The sequence below is a fragment of the Phocoena phocoena genome, chromosome 4 (genome assembly GCF_963924675.1).
Source record: "Phocoena phocoena chromosome 4, mPhoPho1.1, whole genome shotgun sequence".
In the NCBI taxonomy this organism is placed as follows: domain Eukaryota; kingdom Metazoa; phylum Chordata; class Mammalia; order Artiodactyla; family Phocoenidae; genus Phocoena; species Phocoena phocoena.
The window spans coordinates 49,862,019-49,879,236 of NC_089222.1; the positions used below are offsets into that span (position 1 = coordinate 49,862,019).

The following is a 17,218-nucleotide window of genomic DNA, read 5'->3' on the forward strand; positions in this document are numbered from 1 at the left end:
GTGGAAAAACTGGTTTGCTTAATCTAACTAAACATTTTAGAATGAATAGTATTTTGTAACATGCTGGTTCTCATATGCAGTGGGAGTGTGGGGCAGGGCATGATAAATGTGAGTTTTTAGTTCCCTATATAAGAGTGATTGTTTTTCCTTAAGGATGTGCTTTAAAAATATTACATCTAATACTGAGTATTTTCTAAATTTCTAATTCTATAAATTCTAATTTATTCAGGGTCTGAATACCCGGTTTAAATTTAACTCTGTCACTTCTCTTTTACTAGACACTAGTAATTTCTGTCACTAGCCTTTGGGTATTTTGTTTCTTGTTAAAGTTTTTATTGAGAATAATGCATGCTTTTTAACAAAAATATTGATTTTTTTGAAGGAAAAAGTGTCTCTGGAGATCTTCAGACCTCCAGAAATAGCTGCTATGAACGAATTTATGGTATCTCTTTCTGTGAATATACAACTAGAAGGGATAGGGCAACAATTTTTTTCTGTCTTACAAATAGACTAATATTATACAAGCTGTTCTTTAACCTGTTTTTTCCCTTACCATCTTGTAGATAGCTTGTCATATCCGTGTTTTTTGTTTTTTTTTTTTGGCCACACCATGTGGCTTGTGGGATCTTAGTTCCCCGACCAGGGATTGAACCCAGGCCCTCAGCAGTGAGAGCGTGGAGTCCTAACCACTGGACCACCAGGATATTCCCCATATCAGTGCATGTAGATTTATCTCATTCCTCTTAAAGGCTATGTAATATTATATAACAATGTTGTACCATAACTTATTTAACTAATCCCCTTTTGATAGATATTTGGATAGTTTGCAGTTTGTCAAAAATGCTGGTGCAGGGAATATCTTTGTGCATGTATTTTGGGGACACTTGTACTATATTATTTGTAAATTCCCTGCAATGGAATGTGTCCTTGATGATAGGTGGTACCAAATTGACCTCCAAAAATATTGTACCCCTTGTTATACTTTTACCAATAGCATTTGTGAATTCCTTTTTCTTTTACACCCTGTAAAGGACTATGTGAGGGAAACAGTTGAAAATGTAGGTGACGTGCAGAGTGGGAGAGGGTATTATTTGGATATAGGACTTTAATTCATGTCCTGTTAACTCTAGTAGGTGAGTTTCATGGAAATTTCAAATGAGTATAAACTTTCTTTGACATAAAGAGCATGGAGTGTTTCTGGATTCTGGGAGGTTAAGCTTCTTCCTGACTTGCATTGTAAATCTGATTTGATCATGGGGGGAAATATAGAGTGCCGAGATGCAACAAAACCATACTTAGGATGGCAAGAAACATATTTCTCTGATGTGATATTTTCCAAACATCTTCAGTCTGGTGTAATTTTAGCTGGTATGTTAAGAACTAAAATAGTAAATCATTCTTCATACTTTTTTTTAATCCCCAGCACTATGCACTGATAGCGGTAATCGTGTCAGAAAAAACAGTGAGTGAAAACTTTTGGACTGAATGTATATTCAGTGTAACTTCAGTTATTTAGATAGCAGTGTCGTGGCTCCAAACCTGAAAATTCAAAAATGAAAATCAACATCAATAAGAAAGAAAATCCGAGTACCTCTGAGCAGATCTTGTTTTGTAACTGGTATTTTCCTTCTGCTTGGAGAACTTCCTTTAACATTTCTGTAGTGGAGGTTTGCTGGTAATGAATTCTTTTAGCTTTTCCGTATCTTTACTTCTCCTCTAAAAATAGCTTTACTGAGGTATAATTAACATACAATAAACTGTGCATATTGTAAGTATACTATTTGATGAAGTTTGACACCCAGGAAACCATCACCACAAGCAAGGTAGAGAACATATCTATTACCCCTTAATGTTTCAATCTGCTTTGCAATTCCTCACTCCTGCTCCTCTATTCCAGGCAACGACTGATCTGCTTTCTGTCCCTATAGGTTAGTTTGCATTTTTGGTCTGGCTTCTTTCACTCAGCATAATTATTGATACATGTTTTGTGTGTATCAGTAGTTCTTTTTTTTTTTTTTCTGAGTGGTATTCCATCATGTGGATGTACCACAATTTGTTTATCTGTTCATCTGTTGATGGACATTGAGTTTGTTTCTAGTTTGGGGCTATTATAAATAAAGGTGCTGTGGCAATCACATACAAGTCTTTGTATGAATATATATTTCCTTTTGTCTTGGGTAAATACTTAGAGGTGGAATGGCTGGATCATATGGTAGGTATATATGCTTTTTTTTTTTTTAGTGAAACAGGAAAAGAAAAATTTGAGGAGATGAGATGGGGTACTGCACTCCAGGCATGTTCTCAGGCAGATGGTTTTTAGAAAGGAGTTTATATGGAAGTTGAGGAAATGGATACTTTTAAAAAACTGTCTATGCCTGGTAGTCCCTGGAAAGTCTTCCTGTACTCCCAGGGGGTAGAGGACCCCACGAGAAGATAGCTAACTTTAAGAAGTCCCCAGCACTTCTCTTAGCTCTGGCCTCTGCCCCAGCTCCATGCCCCAGACATTCTGCCTAGTAAATTCTGGCTGCTACCATTTATATATCAGGCTGTGGTGGTGCCTGAAAGGCAAAAGGATCAGACTGGGGCCCACCTGGGAGAAGCGCCTTGCAGTGGTGAGGTGGGGATTTGTTGAGAGGTGAAGCAAGAGAGACCATAGGAGTCCAGCAGGACACCAGGGCTCTCAGACATGCTGTCAAACATGCTCTGGTCTCTGTGAAGTTCTGTCCTTCTTGTTGGCAACCCTGTCTCCAATTGCATTGTCTTCCTTCCCTCTGTAAGAGCCAACTACTACCATAGAATAAGTTTATAGTCTAAACTGTCTTCACACTCCTATCCCTCAACCCCTAAGCAACCACTAATCTGTCACTTTTTATATGTATACATGACAAAGTATAGTGTTTTTATGTGCTTTTGTTTATTTTAGTTTTTTGGCCATGCTATGTGGGTTGAGGGATTTTAGTTCCCTGACCAGGGATTGAACCCTGGGCCCACTGCAGTGAAAGCACTGAGTCCTAACCACTGGACTGCTAGGGAATTCCCTTTATGTGCTTTTAAATTTATATCAGTGGCATTATTCAGCACATATTTTGAAACTTCCCCCCCCCTTTTTTTTTTTTTTACTGGGCCTTGTGTCTTGAGGTTTATTCCTGTAGATGGAGAACTATATTCCTTTTGTTCCCCAATATTCCTTTTTTAAAATTCTTTTTAAAAAAAATTGTCGTAAACCATACATAACACAAAATTTTACCATTTTAACCTTATTTTTTAAACATCTTTATTGGGGTAATTAACCTTATTTTTTTTAAAAATTATTTATTTATTTGCTGTGTGTGGTCTTAGTTGCAGCAGGCAGGCTCCATAGTTGTGGCTCATGGGCTCCTTAGTTATGGCTTGCAGGCCCCTTAGTTGTGGCACGTGGGCTTCTTAGTTGCAGCATGCGAACTCTTAGTTGTGGCATGCATGCGGGATCTGGTTCCCCAACAAGGGATCGAACCCAGGCCCCCTGCATTGGGAGCGCAGAATCTTAGTCACTGCACCACCAGGGAAGTCCCCATTTTAACCTTTTTAAAGTGTACAATTCAGTGACATTTAAGCACATTCAGAATGTCATGCAACGTTCCTCACTACCTATTTCCAGAACTTTTTATCATCTGAAACAAAAACTCTATACCCATCAAACAATAACTCCCCTCCTCCAGCTCCTCCAGCTCCATTCCCACTCCACCAGCTCCTGGTAACCTCACTTACACTTTCTCTCTCTATGAATTTGCCTTTCTGTCTCTATGAATTTGTCTGTGAATTTGCCTCTAGGTCACCTTTGTTTTTTTGCTTTTTTTTTTTTTTGGTTTGTTTTTTGTTTTGTTTTTTTTTTGGCCACACCACACGGCTTGTGGGATCTTAGTTCCCCAACCAGGGATTGAAATCAGGCCCAGGGCAGTGAGAGTGTGGAGTCCTAACTACTGGACTGCCAGGGAATTCCTGAGGTCATCTTTGTTTTTGAAAGATAATTTTGCTGGGTAAGTAATTATAGGTTGATAATTTTTTTTCATTCAGACACTGTTTTGTACTGCATTGTTTCTGATGCTGTCATCTTTACCTTTGTTTCTCTTATGTAATGTGTCTCTTTGGCTGCTTTTAAGATTTTTCTCTTTATCACTGGATAAAGCAATTTGATAATGATGGGCCTTAGTTCAGTTTTCTTCATGCTTCTTGTCTTGAGATTTGTTGGTCTACTTGGATCCATGGGTTTATAGTTTTCATCAAATTTGGAAAAATTTTGGCCATTATCTCTTCAAATATTGTTTTCTGTCACCAGATTCCTCTTTCAGGGATTCCAGTTACATGTATATTAGGCTTCTCAAACTTGTCATAAAGCTCACTAACTCTCTGTTCTTTTATTTTTTTTCCTTTTTCAGTCTTTTCCTCTGCATTTCATTTTGTATAGTTTTATAGCTATGTTTTCAAGTTCACTAATCTTTTCTCCTGCAATGTCTAAACTGCCATGAATTCCCTCTAGAGCATTTTTCACTTCAGAAATTGTAGCATTATTTCTAGACATTAAATCTGGGTCTTTTAAAATATCTTCCATGTTTACTTAACATGCTCAATACCCATAGCTTCTGCACATATTGGATATAATTATAACTCTTTTAATGTCCATGTTTACAAGTTCTTATATTGGTGTCAGTTTGGGGTCAATTTCAATTGATTGATCTTTCTCCTGTTATGGGTCATATTTTCCTGCTTCTTCATGTGCCTGCTTATAGTTGATTGGATTCTGGACATTTTGACGTTTGCCTTATTGGATGTTGAATATATTTGTATTTGTGTAGATATTTTTGAGCTTTGTTCTGGGATGCTCAAAAATAGTAACTTAAATAACCATTTAAGTTACTTGGAAACAGTTGATCCTTCATTGCTTGATTTCCAATATCTTGAACCATTTTTTTTTCATTCATTTTGTCTAGTTTTTCTGTTGTTTTAGGAGGAGGGTTAAATCCAGTTTCTGTTAGTTTATCTTCTCCAAAAGTGGAAGTTGAGGATGAGCAGCTTGATAGGATAGCACATGCTTCTATAACCACTGATTTCCACCTCCCAGAAAAAGGAAGCAAGAAGCCGGAAATCTATTACTATCTGTTATGGGGCCTAATATTGAAAGGATGACCACCTAAATACCACATTATTCTTGGAAAATTTTTGCAAATCTGCATTTTAAGCAATGCAACCCTTTAGGGAGTGCTGTGACTTTCAGAAGTGGCATACAGTGTCTTGAACTCAGTATTCAGAGGCAGGGTGGCAGTAGGAAGGTCTTGGTGGGAGCAGAGTGAATCTATAAATCTGTGGCAGGCTCAAAGATCAGGAAGATCTATCATCTATCTATCATCTATCAGGAAGGTGCTATCTCAGGCAAATATTAAACATTGACAACTTTGGTTTCAGGCTGTGTTGATTCTTTCAAATGTGGGGCACTGAATTCAGCCATATGCTAAAGTACCTAATATAACTAGTGTTATATATGTGTGTCATGTTCAGCACCTTGTGAAGTTATCTCATAAATAATTGGATCTTGCATATTTACCAAATGCCTTGAGGTCCACCGCCCTAATTTCTTTGTTTTTATAGGTGAAAAGAAAATGTAAAGGCATTGAAAAAAGAGCAAGCCTGCTGGTTAATATACAGATTTCATTACCTTTAAATTCGTTGAACTGAGCAGATCTCACTCTCGGTGTATGCCTTTTTTAGGATATGAATTTGGACTTTAGTAATTGAGTGGGCTTTGAAACATAGCTTTCTGTCTCATTTTTGTTTCATGATGACTCTACATGGAATGTCCTGCTTCTGAGTTATGTGTCCTGCTTTATCAGGCATTAAGCAGTTGGCCTGAAAAGGTAATACCTGAACCAAAGACATTCAGTCCAATAAAAACAAAACAGATGTGAGTATACGCAATGTCAGTGATTAACTTTACTTTCACACTTCCTTGTAGTTTTTCAAAAGCATCAATCTCTAGGTACATACTGAAAGCAGATACTTGACCTAACTTAGTTTTCAACCAACAGCAAGCAGATGCTGGCCTGGCAAAAAGACAATATCTAGCAAAAGAGAAAAATTGATTTTTTAAAATATGGTTAATACAATACTTTTAACACTGGTTAATTCCACTCCTGGCTTTTAATCAAAGTGCAGTATTAAAAGCCACACCTGTAATGAACCAAGCATACTATGAGTCACTTTAAATATATGATATTTAGCTTTGCCATTTTCTTTGCAATGTAGGTAATATAGCCCTTGTTTTAACATAGGAGAAAATTGTGATGGGATCTGGAGCCTGGGAGAGAACCTGTATGTAAAGTACTGCAGGACACCTCTTTGGGAGATTTTTGATGCTCCTTTTTAAAGTTCTGACTCAGGCATTTCCTAAGAATGTAATTTATTTTATATGACATTTATCTAGATGATATACAGCTTGTAATGTCTGGCTGTTTTTCCCTTTGCTCCAGGAGCATGTACTATCTAATTAGGTTGATATGAGTTGAGAATACAACATTTTTCTCCAGCACACAACTCCTTAAAGGCTTCTCTAGACCTTTGATATCTTGTATATGCCAGTTAAGAATTTAATATTAAGTCAATTTTTTTTTTTTTTTTGCGGTACGCGGGCCTCTCACTGTTGTGGCCTCTCCCGTTGCGGAGCACAGGCTCTGGACGCGCAGGCCCAGCGGCCATGGCCCACGGGCCCAGCCGCTCCGTGGCATGTGGGATCCTCCCGGGCCAGGACACGAACCCGCGTCCCCTGCATCAGCAGGCGGACTCCCAACCACTGCGCCACCAGGGAAGCCCTAAGTCAATATTTAAAGTTATAAAGAAAACTTCGAAAACTGCATCCATAATCCTATCATCCTGATGCAGAATTGTGTTTATTTTTCATAGAGACTTGTAATCTTTTTAATGATCTTTTCTTAATTTAGTTGTTCATTTTATATGTACTTTGAATGTTTCCTTTGTGTTGTTTTGTGTTTATTTCTGAAGTTCCTTTTTTGTTTTCCTGTTTTATTTATTTATTTATTTAGGCTGTGCCGGGTCTTGGTTGCGGCATGAGGGATCTTTAGTTGTGGCATGCAGACTGTTTTTTTCTTAAAGATTTATTTATTATTTATTTTTGGCTGCGTCAGGTCTTAGTTGCGGCATACGGGATCTTCCGTTGTGGTGCACAGGCTCTTCATGGTGGTGCGTGGGCTTCTCTCTAGTTGTGGCATGCAGGTTTTCTCTCTCTAGTTGTGGCGCATGAGCTCCAGGATGCATGGGCTCTGTAGTTTGTGGCACACGGGCTCTAGTTGAGGCGTGCGAGCTCAGTAGTTGTGGCATGCAGGCTCAGTTGCCCCGCGGCATGTGGGATCTTAGTTCCCTGACCAGGGATCGAACCTGCGTCCCCTGCATTGTAAGGCAGATTCTTTACCAGTGGACCACCAGGGAAGTCCCCTGAGGACTTCTTAGTTGTGGCATGTGGACTTCTTAGTTGCAGCATGTGGACTCTTAGTTGTGGCATGTGGGCTTCTTAGTCGCGGCATGCATGCGGGATCTAGCTCCCTGACCAGGAATTGAACCCGGACCCCCTGCATTGGGAGTACTGAGTCTTACCACTGGACCACAAGGGAAGTCCCTGAAGTTCCTTTTTGTTAAGATACTCCCAGTCCTTTACAGATAGCATTTACTCAATTTTTGTCTCATCTCTTCTTTTTTCTGCAAATAAGGAAATCAGGGGCCATCTTAAAGAAGTGGTTTACGTGAGGTTGCTCAGAAAGTGAGGTGGTTAAGGTTTGGGATTTTTTAATTCATACTACTGCAGTAAAATCATCCTAACTGCAGAAGCCACTTGAACTGTGGAAGGCTTAATTGCTGGGTGTTGAATTTGGTTCAATCTTATAAGTTTTTTTGGAAATTTTTGTAGACATAGGCCATTAGGACATTGCAAGCAGCTAGTGAGTCTAGAGAAAATTGGATTTAGTGTTTAAATTTTTTAAAAATCAAGATGCTTATAAGGCATTCATTGGTATCATTCATGTGTGAGATATATATATATAGAGAGAGAGAGAGAAAGAGAGAGAGAGAGAGAGAGAATGATATAATATTTCTCATTGTTTAGAAAACAATCTGAGGTGAGCTTAAATGTATTTGCCAGCATGGACTCAGGTCCCTCACCTGGAAAATTAGAAATGAAGCTTTCATTATATTTCAGATTCATTCTGTTCCTAGAATTCTTTGACTCTTTCATTCTTTGGAATTAATTTAGTCAACTGGCTTGTTTTTTTTTTTTAAGCTGGCTTATTTTTCTAACTGGAAGAGTAATTTGCACACTTATTGAAATGTAAAATTTTCATTATTCTTTTTTATGTTGCTTTTCTGTTTTTAAACTTTGGCCTGCACTTAAATATACTTCTATAGAAGCGAAAGTTATTTTTTAAAACCTATGTCAAAAACTAGAGTGTGGGCTTCCCTGGTGGCGCAGTGGTTGAGAGTCCGCCTGCCAATTCAGGGGACACGGGTTCGTGCCCCGGTCCGGGAAGATCCCACATGCTGTGGAGCGGCTAGGCCCGTGAGCCATGGCCGCTGAGCCTGCACGTCTGGAGCCTGTGCTCCGCAACGGAAGAGGCCTCAACAGTGAGAGGCCCGCGTACCACAAAAAAAAAAAAAAAAAAAGTAGAGTGTAATTATGTGACTTACACTTTCATGTGTGTGGCAAATTGGGAGAAATTTGCGTAAGTGAGAAAGTGAGTCTATGAAAGAATTGCTTTATTTCTTTGAGGCAAGTTAAGACAGGCTTTGCTTTTGGACTGGAATATTACTTTGTTATCGAACTCACTTTTATAAAAATGCTGCACCAAATATTTTTAAATAGCTTTATTGAGATATAATTTATCATTTAAAGTGTACAATTCAGTGGTTTTTAGTATATTTGTGCAGAGAGTGTGCAGCCGTCACCACAATCAATTTTACAACATTTTCATTGCTCAAAAAAGAAACCCCATGCTCATTAGCAGTTACTCTCTATTTCCCCCAAGTTCCTTCCCCCACTGTCCCCAGACCTAGGTAACCACTTATCTAGCTCTTGTTTCTATAGATTTACCTAATCTAGACATGATATTTAAAGTATTAATACTTAATCCTTTTTTAATGGTTAATAGTCCGTTGTATGCATACCACATTTTATTTATCCATTCATCAATTGATAGACATTTCGGTTATTTCCACTTTGTGACTATTATGAGTAATGTTTCTATGAACATTTCGTTACAACTTTTTGTGTGGACGTATGTTTTCGTATCTCTTGGATATATATCTAGGAGTGGAATTGCTTGGTCATATGGTAACAAATGTTCAACTTTTTGAGGAACTACCAGACTGTTTTTCAAAGCAGCAACACCATTTTACGTGCCCACTAGCAGTGTATGAGGATTCCAGTTTCTCTGCATCCTCACCAACACCTGTTATTATCAGTGTACTGAGTATTGATCTAAAAATGGTATATCTGGGACTTCCCCAGTGGCACAGTGGATAAGACTCCGCGTTCCCAATGCAGGGGGCCTGGGTTCGATCCCTGGTCAGAGAACTAGATCCCACATGCATGCCTCAACTAAGAGTTCGCATGCCGCAACTAAGAGTTCGCATGCTGCAACTAAGGAGCCCATATGCCACAACTAAGGAGCCCTAGAGCCGCAACTAAGGAGCCTGCCTGCCACAACTAAGACCCAGTGCAACCAAATAAATATTAAATAAATAAATTTAAAAAATGCTCTATCTGTGCAATCTGGTTGAATCATATTGACCTATTTTTCAACTAGTCTCTTAAGATACCAACAACACTAAGACAAATATAAAGTCAGTATATGAGAGAACAAATAGCTTTCCTTTATAAAGGTAATAGTCAGAAAGTATATTGGAAGAAAAGATTTCATCCATGTAATAACATAATTTTTTTTAATCTAGGAATAAACTTTAAAGAAATGCATAGAAACCATATAAACAAAACTTTAAAAAAACCCCACATAAGTATACATATAGCTGATTTGTTGTACAGCAGAAACTAACACAATGTTGTAAAGCAATTATAATCCAATAAAGATGTTTAAAAAACCAAAAAAACAATTGGGTGCCATAAATAAAACCTGAATAATGGGTTAGGGAGAGGGAACATAGAAAAAGTAAACTCCCTATAGATCAATCTGTAAAGAGCACAGTTCCCCCCCAGAATTCTAATAGGATCTTTTAGAAACTGGCAATTTCATCTGGAAAAATAAATGCTCAAGAGTAAATGGGGGGACTTCCCTGGTGGTACAGTGGTTAAAGAGTCCGCCTACCAATGCAGGGGACTCGGGTTCAATCCCTGGTCCGGGAAGATCCCACATGTCGCGGAGCAACTAAGCAATCTGTCACAACTACTGAACCTGCGCTGTACAGCCCACGACCCACAACTACTGAGCCTGCATGCCACAACTACTGAAGCCCGCACGCCTAGAGCCCATGATCCACAACAAGAGAAGCCACCGCAATGAGAACCCCGCACACCACAACAAAGAGTAGCCCCCGCTCGCTGCAACTAGTGAAAGCCTGCACAGCAACGAAGACCCAATGCAGCCAAAAATAAATAAATAAAATTTTAAAAAAGAATAAATGGGAAAATTCTGAAAAAGGAAATGTAAAGATGGAAGACTTTTCCTAATTCTTTATATTGAAAAACATCATAATCACAGATACAGAAGTAATAACAACTGAGAAAAAATATTTGCAACATTTACAAAGGATTGCTTATCTCTAATATAAGATAATTAAGTCAAAAAGAAATAGATAAAGCATCTACTGAAAAAGGTGCAAATAGCTTATTCATAAATGACCAAAAAAGCTCAAGGATCACTAATAAAGAAACAAGGATTTTAAAATAAGACATCAGTTTTCATCTATCAGATTAGAAAATAGTTAAAATTTAATCATTACCTGTAAGGGTTAGGAAAAACACACTTGGTTGAGTGTATATGTCATTACCTTTTTGGAGTTACTATCATTCCAAATTTTGAAATAATTGTCAAAATTTTAAATGGGCACACTTTGAGCCAATCATTTCTTTTTCTAGGAAATTATCATGAGAAATTACTCAAGCACAAATATTTCAGTTCAAGAATGTTTACTATATTATTCACTAATAAATAAGGACTGAAGTACTGATACATGCTACAACTTAGATGAACTTGAAAACACTCTAAGCAAAAAAAATCTAGAAATAAAAGACCACATATTGTGTGATTCCATTTATATGAAATGTCCAGAAAAGGCAAATCTGTAGAGACTGAAAATAATCAGTGGTTGCCTAGGTCTGACAATGGAAGGAGAGGTTGGGGGGAAATGGGGAGTGACTGCTAATTAGAAGGGTTTTTTTTGAGGAGGGGTTATGAAAATGTTCTAAAATTGATTATGGTGGTAGTTGCACAGCTCTGTGAATATACTAACGACCACTGAACTGTACACTTCAAATGGGTAAATTGAATGCTGTGTGAATTGTATCTCAATAAAGCTGTTATTAAAAATGAGTAGATTATATGTAGCATTTTTTTTTAAAATGTGAAACATTACCCCCTCAGGTAAAGCTTTTCAGAAGAGGTGGCATTTGTCCTGGGTCTTGTAAGATACACAGAATTTCAAGATTCACCTTGAAAGGTGGCAGGAAGGTGTTTGTAACATAACAAATCACCTCAAAGCCTAGTGGCTGTAAAAAAACCCACGCTTTTACTTTACAGTCATTTTACACTTCTGTGAGTTGATTGGCTCTGCTGGTCTCACTTGAGGTCTCTCATGCAGTAGCAATTGGATGGCATCCGGGTCTAGAGTCACGTGGAGGCTCACCTGGGATGCTAGCTTAGTAGGTTCTCTTTCTCTCTGTGTGTAGTCTCAGGGCTTCTACTCTCAGAGGCAGCTGAACTTCTTACATGGTGACTTAGGGCTCCCAAAAGCAAAAGATGCCAGATGTTTATAAGGTGGAAGCCTAGAACTGGCACAGCACCACTCTGTGGCTTTTTCTTAGTTAATATAGTGATAGAGCCAGTCCAACCATCCGCACCATCCATCTCCAGAACTTTCTCATCTTCCCAACTGAAACTCTTTACCCATTAATTTTACCCTATAAAGTTATTCTTTACTCAATAAATCCTCATTCTCCTCTCTCCCCCAGCAAATGGCAACCACCATTCTATCTTGTTTCTGTGAATTTTACTACTCTAGGTACCTTACTGAAGTAGAATCATACACTATTTGTCCTTTAGTAACTGACTTGTTTCACTTACCATAGTGTCTTCAAGGTTCATTCATGTTGTAGCATGTGTCAAAATTTGCTTCCTCTTTTTTTTTCTATTTTATATATACTAGTGTGTATCTGTGAATCCCAAACTCCTAATGTATTCCTCACCCATCCTTTCCCCTTTGGTAACCATAAGATTGTTTTCTTTTTTTTTGGCTTCGTTGGGTGTTCATTGCCACGCGCGCTTTCCTTAGTTGTGGCGAGCGGGGGCTGCTCATCGTTGCCGTGTGGGGGCTTCTCATTTTGGTGGCTTCTCGTTGCAGAACATGGGCTCCAGGTATGCGGGCTTCAGTAGTTGTGGCGCACAGGCTTGGTTGCTCTGCGGCATGTGGCATCCTCCCGGACCAGGGGTCGAACCCGTGTCCCCTGCATTGGCAGGTGGATTCTTAACCACTGCGCCACCAGGAAAGCCCCGTAAGATTGTTTTCTATGTCTGTGAGTCTGTCTCTGTTTTGTAAATAAATTCATTTGTATCATTTTTTTAGATTCCATAAATAAGTGATATCATATATTTGTCTTTCTCTGTCTGACTTCACTTAGTGTGATAACCTCTACGTCCATCTATGTTGCTGCAAATGACATTATTTCATTCTTTTTTATGGCTGAGTAATATTCCTTTGTATATACATATACCACATCTTCTTTATCCATTCTTCTGTTGATGGACACATAGGTTGCTTCCATATCTTGGCTGTTGTGAATAGTGCTGCAGTGAGCACTGGGGTGCATACATCTTTTTGAATTAGAGTTTTCATCTTTTCTAGATATATGCCCAAGAGTGGGATTGCTAGATCATATGATGATGCTATTTTTAGCTTTTTGAGGAACCTCCATACTGTTTTCCATAGTGGCTGCACCAATTTACATTCCTACCAACAGTGTATGAGGGTTCCCCTTTCTCCACACCCTCTCCAACATTTATTGTTTGTAGACTTTTTTTTTTTTTTTTTTTGTAGACTTTTTGATGATGGCCATTTTGACTAGTGTGAGGTGATACCTCATTGTAGTTTTGATTTGCACTTCCCTTATAATTAGCAATGCTGAGCATCTTTTCGTGTGCCTGTTGGCCAACAGTATGTCTTCTTTGGAGAAACATCTGTTTAGGTCTTCTTCCCACTTTTTTTTTTTTTTTTTTTGTGGTACGTGGGCCTCTCACTGCTGTGGCCCCTCCCGTTGCGGAGCACAGGCTCCGGACGCGCAGGCCCAACAGCCATGGCTCACGGGCTCAGCAGCTCTGCGGCATGTGAGATCCTCCCAGACCAGGGCACGAACCCATGTCCCCTGCGTCGGCAGGCGGACTCTCAACCACTGTGCCACCAGGGAAGCCCCCCACTTTTTTTTAATATATAAATTTATTTATTTATTTACTTTTGGCTGTGTTGGGTCTTCATTGCTGCGTGCAGGCTTTCTCTAGTTGCAGCGAGTGGAGCCTACTTTTTGTGGTGCACAGGCTTCTCATTGGGGTGGCTTCTCTTGTTGTGGAGTGTGGACTCTAGGCGCGTGGGCTTCAGTAGGTGTGGCACGCGGGCTCAGTAGTTGTGGCCCATGGGGTCTAGAGAGCAGGCTCAGTAGTTGTGGCTCATGGGCTTAGTTGCTCTGCAGCATGTGGGATCTTCCCAGACCAGGGCTCAAACCTGTGTCCCCTGCATTGGCAGGCGGATTCTTAACACTGCCACCAGGGAAGTCCCTTCTGCCCATTTTTTTATTGGGTTATTTGTTTTTTTGATATTGAGTTGTATGAGCTGTTTATATACAACTTCCTTTTTAGGCCAAATAATACTTCTTTTGTATGTACAGTCATCCCTTGGTGTCCACAGTAGATTGGTTCTAGAGCCTCCCAGGGATACCAAAATCTGGTTATGCTCAAATCCCTTAAATAAAATGGTGTAGTATTTGCATGTAACCTACGCATATTCTTCCATATCCTTTAAATCATCTATAGATTACCTATAATACCTAATACATTGTAAATGCTATGCAAATAGTTGCCAGTGCATGGCAAATTCTAGTTTTAGTTTTTTATGAACTTTCTGGAATTTTTTTTTCAAATATTTTTGATCCAAGGTTGATTGAATCCATAGATTCAGAACCTATAGATATGGAAGGCCAACTGTATATACCATGTTTTGTTTATCCATTCATCTGTTGTTGGACACTTGGGTTGCTTCTACCTTTTGGCTGTTGTGAATAGTGCTGCTGTGAACATGGGTGTACAAATATCTGTTGGAGTCTCTGCTTTTAGTTCTCTGGAAGTATACCCAGGAGTAGAATTGCTGGATAATATGGTAATTATATGTTTTATTTTTTGAGGTTGCTGCATCATTGTACATTCCCACCATCAATGCACAAGGGTTCCAGTTTCTCCACATCCTTGCCAACACTTGTTATTGTCTGTGAATGTTTGTGTGTGTTTTACAAAACCTTATGGGTTTGAAGTGGTATCTCATTGATTTGCATTTTCCTAATGATTAGTGGTGTTGAACCTCTTTTCATGTGCTTATTGGCTATTTGTGTATCTTCTTTGGAGAAATATCCTTTGCTCATTTATTTATTTTCGTCGTTGTAGAGTTGTAGGAATTCTTTACATATTTTGAGTGTTATTCCCTTATCAGATGTATCATTTGCAAATATTTCCTCCAATAGGTTGTCTTTTCACTGTGCTGATACACACAAAAGTTTTTACACACAAAAGTTTTTAATTTTGTTGTAGACCAATGTATTATTTTTTTCTTATATGTGCTTTTGGTGTCACACCCAAGAAATTGTTGCCAAACCCAATGTCGTGAAGCTTTCTCCCTGTGTTTTCCCCCAAGAGTTTTGTAGTTTTAGCTCTTGCATTTAGGTCTGTGATCCATTTTGATTTCATTTTTATTTATTATATAAGATAAAGGTTCAACTTTATTCTTTTGTATATGGTTATGTTTGGATATTTTATAGTGAATTTTTGTTCGTTTATATAGGTTTATAATGATATTATGATTATGTTAAGGAATTTTTATCTAGTGTTATAGGGATTTGCTCAGAATGACATGGTGGAGGAGGAGAAGTGAGTGAATCCACAGGTGAAACGGGATTTTATAATATGTTTGAAAATTTCCAAAATAAAAAGTTAAAAGAGGAGTTGGGGACTTCCCTGGCGGCACAGTGGATAAGCTTCCGCCTGCTAATGCAGGGGACACAAGTTCGATCCCTGGTCCAGGAGATGCCGCAGAGCAACTAAGCCTATGCTCCACAACTACTGAGCCTACACACTCTAGAGCCCGCGTGCCATAACTACTGAGCCCGTGCTCTGCAACAAGAGAAGCCACCGCAAGCAGAAGCCCATACACCACAACGAAGAGAAGTCCCTGCTCACCGCAACTAGAGAAAGCCCGCGCAGCAACTGAAGACCCAACGCAGCCAAAAATAAATAAAATGATAAAAAAAAAAGAGTTGGTAGACCAGGAGAATGTTAGAAACCCAGACACAAAATTTCTGTAAATAGTCAGTGGATAACTTTGTTCGATGGTATAGCGAGGTCAACCAGAGTAAAGACAAAACATGCCATTGATTTCAGCAGCTGCTTCCATGACATTAGATACAGCAGTTTTAGAGGTGTTTGGACTAAAACCTGATAGCAAAATTTTGAGAAATGCTTGGAAGATAGGAACATGGAGAAAGCAATGTGGGTTCACTCTTGATAGGAAGAAAAGCTATTTCTATTAAGTCTAAAAGATTATAAGTCTATGAATTAAAAAATACAAAAGAAAAGTATGAAGTCAAAATTCAAAGGCCCTGTCCCTTTTTCTTCCATTTCTTCCTGCTCACTCCCTTGTTTCAGTCTGTAGTTTACTCTTGAGACTTGTGGCTACAGAATGAATGGCACCCTGGGCAGGAGAGAGGTTTATGAGAGGGAGACTCAAACATGCCTTTGCCTGAGAAGAGCTAGTGGAAGGAAAGAAAAAATGAAGATAGAACTGGGGAGGACTAGTGGAATAATGCCCAGAGAAGATAAAAGAAAGGAGGGACTCAGTGGCCAAGTTGGAGAAAAGAACAGAGGCACTCATCTCTTTGAGTCAACAGGAAAGGAAATGACCTCACTTTTCTCTCTGAAGTAGTAGACTGAGTTCCCTGCTGAGAGTGATTGAAGTTTGGACAGGGTTGATCGCATCTCTTGGTGTAACCAGTAACCACAAGAATGAGTAAAAGAATGGCAGCGTTGAGGACCCAGCTCAGGCCCAGCTATGTTCGAAATGACTTTTTCATTGAGGAATGCCATCGTACAGGGGGACTTGCCATCTCGTTGATTTCCAGGGATGACTCAGTTCATTGGCTGGTTGACTAAGGGAGATGTTTCTTCCTTGTCCTCTCTGCGTGTAAGTTTACTGAACGAGGCATTTACACTTAAAAGCAATCAAGTAGGATTGCTCTTTAGTCCAGAGTACTTCAGTAGCTATGCTTGTTTTCTGTGAGCCTCTTAAGCAGGCTCTCCGGTGAAGGAGAAATTGGACAAAATGATTAAATAGAGACCTCCTCTGATCATATTGTGGTGATGAAACCACTTTCACTTCCTCTTTTGAAGAAACAGGTAACAGAAAACTTACCCCTGGCCATTAATCATGTTGCAGTGACAATCAAAAAAAAGAAAGAAAGAAAAAGAAATCCAGAAACAGAGTTTCTATAAATAGGCAGTGGATAGCTTTGTTATAACTTTTTTTGCACTGACAATCTAAAATGTGGTCAGGGTAGATTCTGTTTGCTATATTTTGAATGTAAACATCATCAAGAATTAAATGGTTTTATACATTTAAAGTTTGGTATCTGTGAACCTCATGTAATATTTTGTAGAAATAGGAGTGGGAGTTATGTTACCTACTTCAGAGAATAGAATTGTCT

The 17,218-nt window shown here is 38.9% G+C and overlaps 1 protein-coding gene across 1 annotated transcript in view; it reads left to right on the plus strand.

The window, feature by feature from the left end:
• PRKCI (protein kinase C iota) overlaps window positions 1–17,218 on the plus strand; it is a 77,754-nt gene that overhangs the window by 20,140 nt on the left and 40,396 nt on the right. The gene's annotated exons all lie outside the window — the stretch shown is intronic.